At 34.1% G+C, this 18,661-nt stretch overlaps 1 long non-coding RNA gene across 2 annotated transcripts; it reads left to right on the top strand.

The window, feature by feature from the left end:
• The first annotated feature begins 2,280 nt into the window (after positions 1-2,280).
• Positions 2,281-10,398, top strand: LOC142633268 (uncharacterized). Of its 2 annotated transcripts, XR_012843860.1 has the most exons (6): positions 2,281-2,495; positions 3,534-3,604; positions 4,998-5,173; positions 7,198-7,347; positions 7,436-7,504; positions 10,283-10,398. It is a non-coding gene; the product is annotated as an uncharacterized LOC142633268 (long non-coding RNA). The 2 variants fall into 2 exon arrangements; XR_012843859.1 differs by lacking the exon at positions 2,281-2,495 and having other exon boundaries at positions 2,711-3,604.
• Positions 10,399-18,661: the final 8,263 nt, after the last annotated feature.

The raw sequence follows: 18,661 nt of genomic DNA on the forward strand, positions 1-18,661 counted from the left end.
GACCAAATTTTCTGATGCCTCATTTATGGATATTAATTTTGATCAATATCAGCAGTTTAGATTTTGTCATACCTCATTTCATTGTCATTTCTCTTGTTAAGAGAATATTTAATTGCTAATCCCAACTCTTGTCCAAGATCTTTACAATTCTGGCTCTAAATTTTTTTTATGTCAAATGAAGTATGATAGGTTAACTGAAAATAGTTTGTACAAACCAAAGCGCCAATTTTTACAAATTATCGATGATAAAGTTTTATCAATCTGGACAAACCCTAAACATGGCAGATTAGGTTTCAGCAGATCTCACATCTCTCTCACCTTTATGTATATTATGATTCCAATGCTTTTTTGTTCTGCTTCTAAAATCGTCATTTATGTACATTGCAGATGGAGAAAGTGTTCTTGAAACAGCCCAAGGTTTTCTTCAGGTAAGATCTCACAAGCAATATCCAAGCTCCTTTCTTTGCTTTAAAAACGTATGATGGTGAAGAGTGAGATTTAAGATTTGGATTTGTTTTCTTTGGATTTCTAAAATTTTCTTATGTAACCAGTTGGAGTTTGTGTAATTAATTGAAAACCTGTTTAGTTACTAAAAAATGGGTAAGATGAAAAGTATTAGAAATCTGAATTTTGAAGTTCTTTGATTTTAAAGTGTGATTTTTGTGGAGTTGATTTTATAAGCTCCAGAAGTTAATTTTTGCTATATTGATAAAACAAAGTTATGAAATTTCTTAAGTTTGTTGTTAATTGTTTGTGTTGAGATGTAATTTTTCTTCAGTCTGTAGGATTTTTTGTTTGTTATGGTTTTGTGTTGAGTTGTAATTTTGTTGTTGTTTGCTTCTATTACGTGTTTTTATGGTTTTGCTCTCAAGAAGTTTTGTTGGGCAAGTGTTTGGCCTATGTTTATGTTAAACATGTTGGTAATATCTTGATTATTTACATTTAAAAAGTTATGTTGGGTAAGTGTTTGACTTGTGTTTGTATTAAACATGCTGGTGAGATTCTGCTTATTTACATTTAGGTCACATTATTTTCGGTATAATTGGCACTTGGAGGAAGTCGTAGTGACATCTAAAGGTGAAAAGGAAGTATAGACTCCTAGATTTAACACATTGATTGCTCTAGCTCAATTTTGCTTTGCCTTAAGAATTTGGGGTTGCAAATCAATTTTTTCATCTATGTTGTCTACCAAAATTTTAATTTATTCATTATATTTGAGGATAAAGTAGAATAAAAGGACAGGGAAAAAAATGCAGTTTCTTCTCCTGCAAAAATCTGAGTTTGATCTAATTTTTTTCCTAAATTTTTTACTGTTTTAGAATCAAATTTTGGCTTGGAATTATACTGTGCTATATAACTTGCAATTGATTACGTTATCGATATTTGTAGTCCAACTTGCAATTGAGTCTGATTCTAAAGCTTGACAATTAATTAACAATAATTTAAGTGTAACTGCCTCCATCAAATGAATTCAGTGGTCTACAATTTGTAGTTGAATTTTCATCACTTTTATCTCACAAAATGTTAGATTCTGTAGGTGGTTTCTGTTGTCATGATCCAAGGGGGATGGTGTTTATCATCATCCCAGACTATTGTCTACAATAGCTAGGACTCTAGTGCATTGCATATGAAAAGAGTCCAACCTAAACCAAATTAAAGTTCTTGGATTATTTGCTATTCCTCGCTTGACACTTCTAAGGTTGGACGAAAAGGTGAGTTTCTTCTTTTTGTATTCTAAGATGTATTTGAATCAAATTCAATAAGTTGATTGTTATACTTATACCATTGCTTTTTTTTTTCCTAATAAGTAAAAGATCAAAGAAACATAATGGAATGAATTGATATATTTGTCTATTAGCATATGTATTCTATTACAGAGGAAACTTTCATTTATGATATATTTCGTTCTTCTAACATTTTTGCAGTAGTTCATATGCAAGTTGTTTGATATTCCTACACTCAAACATGATTCCAATTTTTGAGTATGTTGAGTCTTATTATGAGTGGAAGGTCAGCCAATTCGTTTTGAAGTGAGTATTTTTAAAGCGAAGTAAATATATATTATTTGTTAAATTACCCTGTTCATTGCACGCGTTAGCAAGTAGAATAATATATTAATATGGAAGCAAATTGTTTTACTTTTTGTTGAACACTGCTTATTTTGCCATGTGGCTAGATAAATTTATACCATGTTTCTATCTATTAGCTCAACTAACTATATGAAAATCGTGAGGAGGCTTTGAAACAGTGTTTTGGTTTATTCAAGTGGTGGGACAAAATGATGCCAATTCATACCATATGAAGCAACAAGCCAACAAAGTAAGATAGAGGCAAAGGCCAGAGAGGGGAGACTGGGTGAGGCAAATTTCCCAATTTTCTTTCTCCGGTTAGAAAGGGAATTAGCAATGATGGTTTTCTTGAAGGTTGAGAGAAGGAAATTGAAAGGCAGTGGGCTGGTTTGTGGCTTCGGTGTTTTCTCTTTACTCAGACAGCAAGTATTTTCTCTCTCTAATTTTCTGTATGGCATGATCTCTCTCTCTCTCTCTCTTTAAAATACTGATATTGAGCCTTTTACAAGTTTTATGTAAGCTTTGACTCAAGGCTTAGAATTTTCCAAAACCTAATTCTCTAAAATTTTAGTGGGATTTTCATTCTTCTTTCAGATATCCTTCTTCTTGGTTCTGACGAATGTTGCAGGTGATAAATTATGAGCATACCTTTTGTGAGGTTGAATGTTATTGATTTTTATTAACTAGACTTTTAAATTTTGTATAATTTTGAATGCCTTTTTTTTTTTTTTTTAATTGGTGTGGAATATTCTTTCAAATGCATACGGACTTGAATTAATATTCATGTTCATGATGTTTTAAAAGATTTTTCATTTATTTTCTATGTTTCTCCTCTAAAATTTGTGGCATGAAGTTTATTGATTAATATGATCACTCTAAAATCTGATCCTCTCTCTCTCTCTCTCTCTCTCTTCCTGAATGCTCTAATTTATCCTTAAATAGAAAGTGGCTCTCCAACAACTGAAAAAAGAACACTTTTCTTGGAAATTCAAGAAAAGGGTTTGAAGATTCTTAGGAAAGTGACTGCCAGATTTGAACAACAACAATATTTTTCCTGGCGAGGGGGTTTTCCATGCCGCCGCTGGCATGGAAGTCAAGGATAATAATTTAGACTAATGGATTTATTTTGTGCTTTCATATGGTTTAGACTAATGGGGTTTTTTGTGCTTTCATAGGTGTGGTTTTTACTGATTTTGTTGCTGATTGTGAATATTTTTTATTATTCTATATACTTGAACATTTTTTGGCTCACTATTTATGACATAATTATCCAACATATGATTTCTTTTGCACTCTATATTGTTTTGCATGCTCTTGATCTATTATGTTTACAACTTGATGCTTTTGTGCCCTTGACCGCTAATTGTTCTGTTGGTTTCCTTCCAATTATTAGGTACCGGGATACAAGGTAGTCAAATCTTGTGCATACTCAACAACTCCCTAACCGCTGTTATTCTTTTACAGTGTGGCATCCCCTAATGGTTGTTGGCACTACAGATCCTAATCTGATTGTTTTCAACTTGCAGAACCCTCAGGTAACATTATCTTCGAATGAAATGAACCAATAATGATTTTCTTGCAGCTTTCCTTGACAATCAGATGCTTCTTTATTACAAAACAACATTTTGTAAGTCTGGCAGTAATGTTTCGCACTTAAATTTTGATCAAGTTTGAGAACTTTTTTTGTCTACTTTTGATATGTAGATCTTGGCTTCTAGATTGTGATTATGTAAGGTGTGTGCACAGTATTAAGGGATATCAACTTTTAGCTTTAGCTTATTGGTTAATCTTATTTTTGGTCGTGTTTTACCCTTAAAATTCAATTTGCTTTTGCTTTTTAAGTGTTCCAATGAATCATTGATTCTTCTCCACACCCCGTTTTTCCAATGAATAATTGATTCTGTGTGCATGTCTTTGGAATTGATAGAAAACATGATAGGGTGGATGGTCCTGGCTTCAAATTTGTATTTCCAACTTGTTATTGTTATAAATTTATCAGCTGCGAATCGATTCACTGTATGTGATATTAAATTTTTGCTATTGTTAGCAAAACCTTTTTTTGCGATTGGCTACTTCATTAATTTATTTTTTCCGAATAAATTTTAGGCAGTGATGATAGTCATTATTCAGTACTTTCTTTAGCTTTTACTGCTTTTCTTAGACTGCTGTGAAAGCAATTTTTGGGTTGAAAACACAGAAAAAAACCCAAGTAGTCTGTAGCTACTACGAGAGATGCTCACACGTGCTAGAGGAAGAGAAATGGTTTCTATGCAGTATAGTGACCTTTTTGTATCAACACCCTAAAAGTTTAGAGCTTTTTTTTTTTCATAACCAATAGAAGTTGGATGCGGAATTTTAATCTTATGACCATGACTCCTTACATATTATTTGCGGATGCTAGCAACTCGACTTACAAGTGCTTCCACATTTCTTGTGCTAATTAGTGTGGAATATCCTTTCAAATGTATAAGGATTTGAATCATTTTTCATGTTCCTGATGTTTTAAAATATTTTTCATTCATTATCTATGTTTCTCCTCTGAAATTTGTGGCAAACGAAGTTTATTGATTAATGTGATCTCTCGTGTATAACTACTTTAAAAAAAAAAAAAAATTTTGTTCTTTGTAGCTCAAATTGATTCCTTGAGTTCACAAAGAAACTTTATTTGGATCTTGTTATGGAAGATTATCTTAAAATTAGTGAGAAAAGAGATGTAGTAATCAAGGAAACATTTATCAAAAAATTTTAAGAAGAGCCAAAGAAAATGTATTTGAACTGTTCTGATCATATAGAATTTAGAGATCAAAACCTTTCTCCCATCAAAATTTGATATTTTTCATGTCTGAAGATTACCCATCTGGAATTTTTGTTGTTTTTCATTCTGTATTGATTATATATGTTATTAAATGTTTGTTTCTCCAACTACAGTTGATAGACAAGGATCCAAGAAAAGCAATTTCCATGTTCTGGTCTGCCATAATTGCTGGGGACCGGGTTGATAGCGTCGTGAAAGACATGGCAATTGTGATGAAACAATTAGATTGATCTGATGAGGCAATTGAGGCTATCAAATATTTTCATCCAATTTCATCCAATAAAACCAGGTAAAACTAAAACTAGTTTCATCCAATAACAGTTTCTTATATTTTACTTGCCATTCTTTGTGATTTGCCATTTAGCTAGTTACATATATTTCATCACCTTAGAAAGGTTAGTTGATTGAAATGCTAGTATCAGCTATAAAGGTTTAGAGATAAGATACTAGATCTTGTTGCTGTAGAGATGGGAAACATATGATTCATATGTTGAAAACTCTTACTCAAGATTCATAACATGACGTGATTGCATGTAATTAAGCTTACTGGAAATTATAAGCTAACACTTGTTTTATACTCATTAAAAAAAAGTTGACACTAATTTATATAATGCTTGCTGTTGATGTAACCTTTTTGATCTTGATGTTTTGTTAAAGTAAGTAATGAATAACAGAAGATTTGAATCTTGTAGTCATTACTAAAAAAGAATACCGAAAACGAAAATTCCAAGTAATTGTGATTTTTGAACTTTTTATTTTTATCTTTTATTTTTAATTTCAGAATTGGATACCTTAATGTCTATCGTTGGGAGCTGAATTGATCTGTAAGGTTGTGATTGGATGAAGAATTTGAGAAATTTTAATAATTTCCAAATTGAAGGGATTTAAATTGATGGGAATTTCAATCCCATTAATCTAAATCTCTAATCACATATGAAAGGCACTTCTTCCAACCTTTTGAGTATAAGCCAGAGCACGTAACTATAAACAAGCCTAAGGTACCATGTGGGGTGTCTAAACCGAAGCAATATGATGGACCTCAATGTTTTGTTATTCCTGGAAACCATGGTTTGTATAAATTCTTAATCTGAGCCTTTCATGATTTACTTTTGTTCCTCCACAAAAGAGAAAAGTTGTTGGAATTGATTCTATTGTTTTCATTTATGAATTTATTACTGCATTTATTTGATAACATGAACTAGTATCAATTTTTTAGACTCTAGTTTTGCGCATTGAGAAGCCCTTAAACTTTGTAACTGTCTAGATTGTCACTATGGTGAAATAATATTCTCTTTTTGAATGTAGATTAGGTTGATGGTCTTAATACATTTATAAGGTTTATATGTCATAAAAGCTGGTTGGACGGGTGGTTTATGCCTCAAAACAAGAGTTATTTTGCTTTGCAACTCCCTAAAAGGTGGTGGGTATTTGGTCTCGATCTAGCACTCTTTGATATAAGAGCACTTGCATCAGTAAGTGCAAAATAGAAAAAGTGTAGAGATATGCACATTTTGACTTAGTGGGTGTAAAATTGTGCATAAATGCACAAGTGCTACAGTAACTGTGCACGTATGCACGGTTATTGTAGCTCGTGCATTTAATATTTTAGTATTTTTTTTTATAGTGTTGGGTCTGTGCGAGAGGGGTAGTGAGTGAGTAATTAATAAAAAATTGTAAAAGAATGAATATTTTATTGAATAAATGTGTAAAATAGATAAACTGATGTCGGTGTTTTGTAAAAATGGGTGTGTAAAATAGAAAAAGTAGTTTTTTGTGCAAAATAGATGGCAAGTTTGCGATGACTGATGCAGCTGCTCTAAAGGTCTTATTTCATTTAGTTTACCCCTAATAAGACCCCGCTGAAATACATAGTCCAGAAAAATGTTTTACTCCTAATAACATGCGCAAGTTTTTGTATCTAGTAAAATGTTAGGAGCGACAGAGGCAAGGCCAGCCTATATTGGTGTATGCATATTATTATGTTTCATGTAGCATCTAGAAGAATTTTATTTGATTTGTAAGCTTTTCATTGTCTTTGATATCTAGGATAATGGTAAGAATTTAATTTAGTTTGCATCAAATTAGTTTTGTATATGCATAGCAAGGTGCTAGGAGTTTTATGGGACTAAAAAGCGTGTCATGCATAATTATGTATTTGCTTCTAACTCCTATTTATGTTTTAGGATTTTGGTTACATATCTTGGTATCAACTAGTTGCTATGAGGCTGTTTAAGTCATGTATTGTTTTTCTACTGAACATTTATGGATATTACATGCATGTATTTGCATGTAAGAATTTCTTATATTTTACAGAGATCTGAAAGGGTTGAAGAAGAGATTGAAATGCTTCAGCTCAAGCTAAAGCATATTGAAGAAGGTATAGTTTTCAGTGGAAGGAGGGCAAAGACAGCTAGATCACAAGGGAAGAAGGTTCAAATAACTGTTGAAACAGGAGATTTCAAAGTGGATGTTGCATCTATTCTTTTTCTGCTTTCATACTTGCTAAATATTCCAAGGCGCTTACATTATTTTGATACTCTTATCAATGCAGAATATTTGGGAAATTGGCCTGGGCTTACTTGCAGCAAAACAATTATAGTTCTGCCAAAGAACATTACAGGTAAGTTATTCCATTCTCTGAACTTGGCTCAATGGCTCAATGGGTTCTCTGATAAAAATCTAGGCATGAGCCCAACTTATGCAGTTGAGCATAGAAACAAAGTAGTCTTTAAGAAACTCTACGTTTAATCTCTGCTTGGCTAGAGAAGTGGAAGTGTGAAACTGACTTCATAATTATATAATTGCTCATATAATTTACTTGATAATTATATGATTATTGTAGCTTTAAGTCATAAAAAATATGCATTTAGTAAATATAATTTTGGTGCTTTTGAGACCAACATTTGAACTTGTTGTTTAAAATGAAAACTAAAAACAGGGTAATTTATGGCTGAATGTCTTGTTTAACTTGTAAATGTCACGGCCTTTGAGTAGTTCTCTATGTTTTGGCCCATTTTGTGTAAATAATGGTTATTAACTATGGAGATTAATCTGTATAAAGATTGAAAATGGCCTATGAAGCCCAATTCATGAAGTACGTAATTTGTTGGACCTGTCCAAAGTTGAGGAAAAATATATCCTATTGAGAAGAAACATATACACAATACAAGGGCAAAATCAACCCAAGGAAAATGTACTTTTGTTTATATACTTTATTATTGTCTTATGTTCTTTTCATTGTTCTTTTTTATATAACCTGTGATATTTTTTTCTTGAGTGATAACATGTTGTTTCTTTGTGCTTCATTGTTGTTTTCTGTGCATGACACATATCTAGGAGTCGGGTTGAAACCCTAGATATGTACATTGGCATAATGGTGCATACGCATTTTTGGGCAAAACCTAAATCCCATTTTTTTTTTGTCATTTACCTGTTTTATTTAATTAATTTTGTATAGTTTTTATTTCTTTTTTCATGCAGCTAAATTTGCTTTTTGTATGTTATATTTCCTTATTTGGTTTCTTTTCTTTTTAGTTAATAAATACAAAAAGTTAATTTCATTTCAAATAAGTGGCTTAGTTTTATTTTTTATTTTTTTTTATTTGATAGAAGATAGAATTTCTACTCTAGCCTTATTTAAGTATATATGTGTGTAAAACTCTCTTGAAAACTTGAACCCCAACCCTTGCCCTCCATAGCCCACAAACACTTATTGTGGAGTGACCATTGCACCAAGGGTGTGTGGTGATGCTTAGAATTTCTTTTTAATTTGATTAGGATCAGCCACAAATTTTGATTAAATTTTCTCCAACATGTTTCTTGAATTTGAATTTGTTGATGTACAATAGAATAGAATTTGCTGCATTTGAAATGTTGCATATTTTTTTTCATTATGTACATGTTGGAACTATCTCTTAGTGGTTCATGGTGCCATACACGTTTTGGCATGAAAAAGAATTATGCTCAATTTCTTTACTCTCGAGGCTAGGACTTAAGTAATTTTCTCTTCATATATGTTGTCAATTTCAAGGCATGGCATATAGGTAGAACCAAGTAGTTCCTTCAATACTTCAAAAGATGCACAGTTTCAATGATTAATTATAATTTTTTTTGGCCCTTTTTATTCCAATGAAATCCATAATAGAGTCCAACTACAACGACCGAATTGATTATCTTCATGCATAAGGATACTAGATTACCTAGTATAGCAATACAAAGTTTATTTAATGAAATTTTTAATGTTACAATACCACCAGCTACTTGATTTAGTAGACTCGCTTAGAATTGCAATATTTTCTTATTATATGAACAAGTCATATACAGGTCACAAATTGTCTGATTGAATTGAAAAAATTTTAAATTAGAGGACTGAAATGAATTTCTGTCAAACTTAGAACACCATTTGCCTTCATCCAATTTCATTAAAAAAAAAATTTCAAAAAATCTTTGTTCATTAGTTAATTGCATACTTAATGGAAATTTTTGAACAAAATTGGACTGAAGACCTAAATTGAATAAATTAAAAAAATTAGTAGAATCAATTGAATAATTTTAAAATTAGAGGACTACAATGAATTTCTATCATACTTAAAAAGGTGTATTTGCATTTTAGCCTATATGTTGTTATTGGAGCTTGGGATTTGTGTTTTCTCAGGCTGCATTCTTATTGTTTGTTTAATTGTTGAGTTGATGCATTTGCAGTGCTTTAACTAAGGTTGATTTGATTTTGTTGCTTGTCACTGAAACATTCTTTTGTGTAGTCATGTTGGTTTTTCTTTTCTCTATTCAAAAAGTTAAATTATTGTAATTTAAAAAATTTCTTAAGCTGTGTAGCTGCGATTGTGTTTTTCAGTTTGCTCATGCGAAATCCAATGCCAACATCACCAAGGGTTTGCTCTTCTATGTAGTTCTTGTACATGAATCTTATTGTCTTGTGTTTGTTGACGTTTTCTTGCTTTCAGTTGAACCTGGTTATCCTGTTTTGGTGGCAACTCCATGTCCAGTTTGGATTGCCATTTATTTTCGGGCTATAGGAAGCATGATTTATTTGGAGTGTTGTGGTGGAGTCTCATTTGGCAATATGCTTTTTTTTTTTTTTTAATCCTTTCATATCTGTTTGTCTCTCCTACATTCATAAGAATTTTAATGATAGTTTTTTTCTTGTTTTAATTCTATCTAATACTTGGGTCTCACTGCTTTTCCTAGGTTTCGATTTTGGGGTGGATTATAAATTTCAGTTGCATTGAGTTTGCTTTTGAAACTTTTATTGCATTTCTTGTTCCTTTGTCTTGCTGTTTTATTCAATTTTTGGCTATTGGATTTAATGTCTGTAGATTTGTGCCGTAATATATGTTAATTTAGAATCTTGCTGATTGATTTAATTTGCACCAAACATTAGGCAAGCAGCAGGGGTGAGCTAGGCTGTTGAAGTTAAATGGATGCACCTTAAACATGTCGGATGCTATTGACATATAGTAGTTCCTCTGCTTGTATGTAACTACTACAATTCTCAGTTCAAGTTAAACATCTCAATCATGATTTGTTTATGGGAACTGATTTTTTTTTTGGATGCGCCTAGCTTAGTCTTGTTTGAGCTCAATCTAATACTTGTGTCTATTACTAGTTTTCTTATGCTATAGTTTCCAGGAGTATCATAAATTCTTGACTCACTTGGCTAAGGTTTGAAATTTCCATTGCAATTTTTGTCCTAGTCATAGAAAGTGGGTGGGCTGATAGTGTTAATGTCCAATCAAGTCTTTATTAGTATGAAGATTTTGCTTTTCTGGACTCATAAATGGAGCACTAACTTATGCTTTTATGTAAGTTGGTGATGTTCATTTTTTGGGTTTGTGATTCTCAAACTTGGGTTGTGTTGACTCCAGCTATAAGAAAACTCTTCTCATATTGTCTTGATTCCACTTTTTCACTTACAAGTCTTCTAATCAACTGTTTCCTCATATATGATACTATACTGTTCTTTGTTCGATTCACTTTACCGATTTTGGTTCTCAACAGCTCTTATACAGCATCTGTTGCAGTGAAGAAGGGTTTTTTTTAGAATGATTTACTTCACTCCTGTAATAGCACTGTCTTCTATTTCTAGATGGGTGTAATTATGGGTTTTAAAATTTTAAAATTCGCTTTGTAAACACTAATTGGTGCTTGGATTGTGTGTATTTCTGGCTCCATTTGTCTGGTTTTAAATATTTCCAGCTCTACCTGACTTGTTAGTAATTTTCTTGTTTTTATGACTTAAAAATTTTATATTGAATAGAGATATTCATATTGCTGCTGTGTTTTAGATTTTATTTTCATTTGATCTTAATTCTCCCTTAATTACTTGATTTGCCCTTTGGGATTGTTGATTTTCTCATATATATATATGTGTGTATTTATATTCTCTCTTTGTTATCAATTTTTTAATCTAAGTTTTAATTCTAGAGATGATTCATTTGTTGTACTTTGACTGGGGTTGATTTGTTTTTGTTGCTTCTTAATGAAAAATGCTTTTGAGTAGTCTTGTTGTTTATTCTTTTTTTTTTTTTAAATCTTGTAAATTAACGTTGTTCTAAACTGTGTAGCTGTGCGATTTTTTTATTTTCAGTTTTCTCATGTGAGAAGTGATTGCCAATGCCACTGGGGGTTTGTGCTTTCATGAAGTACTTGTACATTTGTGATATTGTCTTGTTTTTTAATTTTTTCTTGATATTATTTTAGCCTTGTTACCCTCTGTTGCTTTTCATGCCCATTTTGGATTTGCTACTCACTGCCTGTCTACAGGTAGCAAGATTTTTGTGTTGCTTTGCAATGGAGCCTGATTTGGCAATAAACTCTTTTTTCCTAACATATATTCTCTTACAATCACAAGAATTTTAAAGATAGTTTTTTTTCGTGTTTAGTTCTTTCTAATTCCTGGGTCTTTCACTGCTTTTCCTAGGTTTTGTTTTTGGCTTTTAGGCAGATTATTGGTTTAGTTTTAGTCTCAGCGAGTGAGGATTTAAAATTTCTATTGGTTTTAACTTATTTCTCTGGATTTTAATTCATAATCTTAGATTGTTGGTCATTGCTTTCGTAGTCATTGAAAGTGAATTGATAATGTCAATATTCTATGTAGTTCGTTGTTACTCTGTAGTTTTTTGCTATTTAGGACTCAAATATACTAAGCAACATATGCTTTTTTTATAAGATTCCGATGTTTGTTTTGTGGGGACAATGTTTGATTGTTTTTAGTGTTGATATGTTTATAGGAGGAGAATTTGTGATTTGGACTTTGCAACAGTGTTTGCACTATGTTGGCTGAAACAATAAGAAAAATCTTCTCCTCTTAATTTCACTTTTTTCTTACGAGTCTTTCAACAGACTGTTTTATCTTACTTGATACTATTCCCTGTTCAATTTGTTTTTATAGATTTTGGTGCTAGGCTGCTATTTAAGGCCTTTGTTGTAGCATAGTTGTCCTCGCTAAATTGTTTTGATTCTATTGTATAGGAGCACAAGTATGTAAACTTTTCTATCCCTTTTTGTCACGTAGCTGGAAATTATGAGTATAGGCTGCATTTGTGTGATTTTAATTTAATTATTTTCTTCACACTCAGCATGTTTTTAGGTGGCTACTTTTAAGGAGTTTGTTGCAACAAACTTGGCTTTTCAAGATACTATCCCAAACTTTTCCTGAACCATGTAGCTGGGTATTTGTGAATTTTCAGTTTGCTACATGCGGCAAATTCAAAGCTTGTGCCACTGAGGGCTGCACTCCTCCTCCTGTGCATTTGTCTTCTTGTCTTGTTTGTGTTGATGTTTTCTCGCTTTCTGTGGAAGGTTGGTGGGTTGATAGTGTCAGTGTCCAATCAAGTCTTTATTTGATGCAAGAATTCTAAGGGGTTGCTGTTTAGGCTTAGAATTGATTTAGGGAAATGAGAGTTTCTTAGAACAAGGTGTGACAAAACCTTCTTTAGGGAAATCCATCTCTTGAAATTAGCACTAGGCTAAACTATGTCATTGCATTAAAAACTAATCACAAAATAACTACAATTTGGTACTTATACTAGATGCTTGACAAGTGTCTAAATCCTATTGGCTAATGCTTGAGTAATCATCTAACTAACTAGTTCCAAGAGGATTAGGATGCAACAACTTGAAATGTCCAGCATCAAGACTCTTTATCTTAAGAAGCACTTGACCTCAAGTGCTCTTAGTTGCCACAAGTTTTGTATGAATTTTTAGCCTTCTAGGATGATACAGTTTGATCCAACCTGATCTAATTGTATCCTGAGTAGGCGTCCATGAAACTTAGCAACTGGTGGCCAACTATAGAGTCCACGAGGAGGTCGATGCATGGGGAGTGGATAGTTGTCCTTTGGGCATGCTTTGTTTAGGTCGGTGAAGTCCATGCACATTCTCCACTGGCCGTTTACTTTTTTGACTATGACCACATTGGCCGACCATTTGGGGTGGTAAACTTCCCTAATGAAATCTGCCTCCAGCAGCTTGTGTACCTCTTCGACTATGGCTTTGTCCCTTTCCTGGGCGAAGACCCTCTTCTTCTGCTGGACTAAGGGGAAGGACGGGCATATGTTGAGCTTGTGTACCATCGTACTGGGGCTAATCTCTAGCATGCCCTTGTGACTCTAAGCAAAGACGTCTTAATTGTTCTTTAGGAAGAGGGAAAGCTCTTTTTGAACTGAAGGGTTGGCTTATGTACCGATACGAGTGGTTCGGCCTGGGATGTTATCGTCCAAGGAGACTTCCTCCAGGTCTTCCATTGGCTCTACTGCCACCCTCTACTCTTCGATATTCAACGCCTGCAGGTGATCGTCCATTTCCAGCATGGCAATATAACAATCGCGGGCGGCCATCTGGTCCCCTCGTGCCTCCCCTATCCTGTACTCCTATTGGGAACTTTACTAGGAGGTGGTATGTGGACATAGCTGCCTTCCATGCATTAAGCGTAGGTCAACCAATGATGGTATTGTATGCAGAGAAGCAATCAACCACCAAGAAACTGACATCCTAGTAAGTTGCTAAGGGTTTGTCCCAATGGTCTCCGGTAAGGTGATGGTCCCCACGGGGAAGACCTTAGTGCCACCGAATCCCACTAATGGTGCGTCTGAGGGTAGGAGGCGTTCTCTATCAATCCTCATCTACTGGAATGCCAAGTAGTAAAGGATATTTGTCGAACTCCTGTTATCTTTTAGAACTTGGGTTTTGAAATCTACAATTGACAAGCTGATAACCAAGGCATCGTCATAGGGGTGGTGTAGTCATCTAGCGTCGTCTTCGGTGAAGCTGATGACAGGATTGTCAACCCTGGTTGCCTTAGAAGGTCGTCTGAAGAATTGGATGCTCTGCACCATACGTAAATACGTCTTCCTTGCCTTTTTAGACAACCTTGCCATAGTGCTACCTCCCACGATTACCCTTATCTCTCCGAGCGGGGCCCTGGGTCTTTAATCGGCTTGTCGGTTTGGTTTAGGGTCCCTTGGTGGGTTTTCTCCACCCCTAACGAGCAGCTATAACTTCCTCTGCTTGATGAGGGCTTCGATCTACTGCTTAAGGTCGTAGCATTTAGAGGTATTGTGCTCGTGGTCCCAGTGGAAGTGACAGTATTTGTTTCGGGATCTTTTGTTCGGATCGTCCTTCAACTTGTTTGGCCAAGTCAATGCTGCATCGTCTCTAATTTGCATGAGTACTTGATCCAATGGAACATTTAAAGTACTTGTACAGCATTTCGACCATCTTTTTTGGGTCATTCTTGTAGAGGGAGAAGAGAAACTCCCCTCATCGCAACCCACGAGCAAAGGCAGTGACAAGGACTTTATCGTCGGCTTCGTCAATTATTAAAATGGGTCACGTATGACCTTAGGCTTTCATCTTCCCTTTGCGTAATACTCAGTATGGTCGTTAAGGACCTTCTATGTCTTTGCCCCCCAATGAAATGTGTGACAAAGTGTCCACTCAACTCTTTGAAGGTAGAGACGGTGTTCAAGATGAGTTTGCTAAACCATACCCTCGTCGGCCCGTTCAATGTGGTAGGGAAGGATTTGCAGATGATTTTGTCAAGAACCCCATGCAGGTGCATGAGGGTTTTGAATGATTTTAGGTGGTCGAGCGGGTCCCTCGATCCATCGTATGCCTCTACCTGCAGCATCCGAAACTTTGCTGGAAGGGAGAAAGAAGTCACCTGGGCAGTGAATGGGGAGTCCATCCAATGGACCAACTTGTCCAAATTAGTGGACACCCATCCCCTTGTGGCATTCATTATCATATCCATTTCTTCTTCATCATCTGCATATCTTAGGTCATTCGCCTCGCACTTACTTCTATTTTAGAGGGGTGGCTAGTATCCTTCGTATCGTCCCTCCTGCTAGGGACATTGCTTTCTCCCTAGTCTTCCCTCTCCTGTCTGTCCCCCGTTGGTAGGTGACTACCATTCAGCTTGTCAACATCCCGCTCGTTACACTGGCCTTCCTCGTTCCTTTGGTTTAGCTGTTGCTCCAACTCCTAATTGCATTGGGTGGATCGCTCTACCACTGCAGCTAAGATTTGCACCTATCTTTTTAGGACGTTAGAGGGGTTCCCTGTTTCCTAGTTAATGGTAGCCATCGAACGTGTTTGGACCATGCAACTTTTTTGTTGTAGGAGCGGTGATATGGTTAATCATAGTCATTTATTCCCACAGACGGCGCCAACTGATGATGTGCTAAAATCGTCAGTGAGTTATAGGCTCCAAACCATCCAATGGGTACCTGTGTGGTAAGAATAAATGGACCAAACAGAAGGTACCAGTGTGGTGCCGGCCAAGAACCCTCCAAAGATAAAGTTAGTGAATGAGAAACCTCGAAGAATTCTATAGTGAGAGAGCTAGGGATTTTCTGCATACTTGAGAAAAGTAGAGTTCTGGTGCTTATATAGTGGTGAGTGGCGAATTGAAATCCCTTCAAAGTAGGGATCTTTCCTTGCTGGGAGGGTCTAGCACATAGGGTTTCCAAGATTTTAGAGTGCCTTTCCATATGAGAGAGACATGGGTGAGTAATGGGTTTTATTTTGCGTGTTATGTAACATGTTTCCATGTATAGATATTCGTAAGGATCAAGTCAAGCCACATTGGACCCGTTGGCCTTTTCCACTCGTCGGCCCCTTCACCCCGTCCAAAGGTCCCCTGTCGGCTTTCAGAAGTGTCTGTCAGGTTATTATCATAGGGTCATCGCTTGTGTTACTGTCTCCCTAACCCCGTTTGTTTTCGTAGAGTCAACGGGCCTGTGGGCATCGTCAGCTTCCTTGCGGGATGTGTCCAGGGGCATTAAATTTGTCTAGAATACCCCTATCAAGTGACCAGTTTTGAAAAGTTTAACTATAATGGTATTAGGTTTTTATTTTGAAGTTTGTTTTGATTTGAGTGACATTTGATCTAGCCTTTAGGCCTTAACTTCAGTGGTTATAGTGGATTTGGTTAGTAGTAGGTTTCAAATGATAACACTAAGAAGACTCAGCCATCAATAAATTGAGCAATTATTGAAATTTGCCTGAAAACTTGAGCATTAAATGAATCTTCTATAAAATTATGTCAAATTTTGTTTGTCAGACCATTTTAATTATGTATTTTACAATCACTTGGTGATGGGTTTTTAATTTTCTAAGGGGTTTAAAAAAAAAAAAATCTAAGGAGGTGTTTATCATAACTTTTATTACTTTTAATGTCTTCATTTTTTTTTTTTTTTTTTGAGAAAATCTCATTTTCATCCCTAAATTATAGAATCACCATCAATTTGGTCCTTACATTTTCGTAGCAATTAATATAATCCCTATATAACTTTTTTAACTACTCTAACGTCTTCGTCCACCCACAAAAACTATAATAATAATTGACACCATTGTGGCCCAAAATAAAATAGATAATAAGATTCAAAAGCCCCAATGATCGTTCAATAATAATAATAATAATAATAATAATAATAATAATAATAATAATAATAATAATAATAATAATAAACAGTATGGGGTTATTTCTTCCAAAATCAGGAACACGATCAAGACCCTAGTTTTTTAAATTGAAATATCGGGACTTGACGAGATCCCTTAAAAGAAATGACCAAATTGTATTTTTCGGTTTTATCTGGTTGGTTAATTCGGTTTTTTTGGTTTTTTGAACAACCCTATTTGATATTACTAGGAATTTAATATTGATTTCTTTATTTGACCTAAGGTAGATGATATATGTACTTGGTTGATAATAAGAGTAATGTTACAGCCAAATAAATTTGCATAAATTTTGTCACAACTCGCCATGAGACAAATTGTGATAAAAGTTATGCAATTTTATGTGGTTCTAGCATTACTTTGATAATAATCATAAATTCATAATAAAGCACTACTTCTTGTCTTTCAGATGTGTTAAGTGGTTCTTATTTATGGATTATGTCACGTTATCAAAAAAGATTTGAGTGAACGAGTAAAAGTGAATTGCTATCTAATCTTAACTATAATGATTTTAGTGTATGTTTGTGTGAATCATGCATCAACGAAAAGATGTCAACCCTTAAAAGAGTTATTGGAGGTGATCCACTTTGATATATGTGGACCCCTTAGATATAAGGCACATAGAGGGATAGTATGTTATTACCTTCATTGAATATTATTCAAAGTATGGGTGTGCATATCAGCTCGAGCATAACTAGTATTTTATTGGAGGCATTGCAAAATATAAAAGGAAAAAAAATTCAGCAGATCAATTAAAAGTGTGAACAAGTCTGACTGCCAGAGCAATCAGGTCGGGTGATACGGGTCGGCTTCGGGAAGTGGGCTGACACCCCTAGGAGGAAAGGTTATAATAAGCCTTAGAAAACAAATATTTACATGTCATGTTTTCTTAAAATGATTGAATAAACAGTTCCATACAAATGCAATCACAATAAAAACTTATAAACAATGAACACTCATATCCAAACACAAAATAATTTCAATGTTGTTTCAATGTTCATATTTTGGTGTAAGATCTCATCACACACAAATCTATTTTGGTGATTGGCAACACATAAATCTCATTGAACTAAGTGTAAACCTTCAAATTAAATGAATAAGAGACTAAATTAAAAATAAAAAAAAACATACAAAAAAAAAAAAAGATCTTTGAGCATACACATAGGAGCAGGTGCAATAAGGTTAGTGTATATCAATACTAAGGATATGCATGGATCAAGTTGGGCCAGGCTTGAGGGTTTTTTCAATCCAACCCACCATGGTCAGTTTGAAAAAAATCCAACTCAAACCACTTGAGTCAGCTTGGACCCACGAGTTGGACATTTTTTATATATATAATTGAGCATTAGAACAATATCAACACAAATAAGAACAAATACATAATCTAAGAAACCTAAATATAGCACCAAACCAACACAAACTATTTTATTAATGCTTTAAATTTCAAACAACAACAAATTTATAATCTTATAAATTTGTTTGTAGTGCATTAGACCAACACAAATAATCAAATCAAATAGTTTTATTTGCTACCCTTGCCATCTGAAAATTCTAAGTAATTTCACCATTATATACAAATTATTAAACCAAATGAGATTTCATTTAGTTAGTAAGATATTTAATAGTTCTATCTCAATTTAGTTCATGAGAAACAAACTAAAAATGAACAAATTTTATTATTTTATAGTCGGTAGTATATTATATGAAAAAATAATAAAATCATATAATATTTTTTAAAAATATATATTAAATATAGGTGGGTCAAGTCAAGTTAGGTGGAATTGTAAATTTGCTGACTCAC

Source organism: Castanea sativa, chromosome 5 (genome assembly GCF_040712315.1).
Source record: "Castanea sativa cultivar Marrone di Chiusa Pesio chromosome 5, ASM4071231v1".
NCBI lineage: Eukaryota > Viridiplantae > Streptophyta > Magnoliopsida > Fagales > Fagaceae > Castanea > Castanea sativa.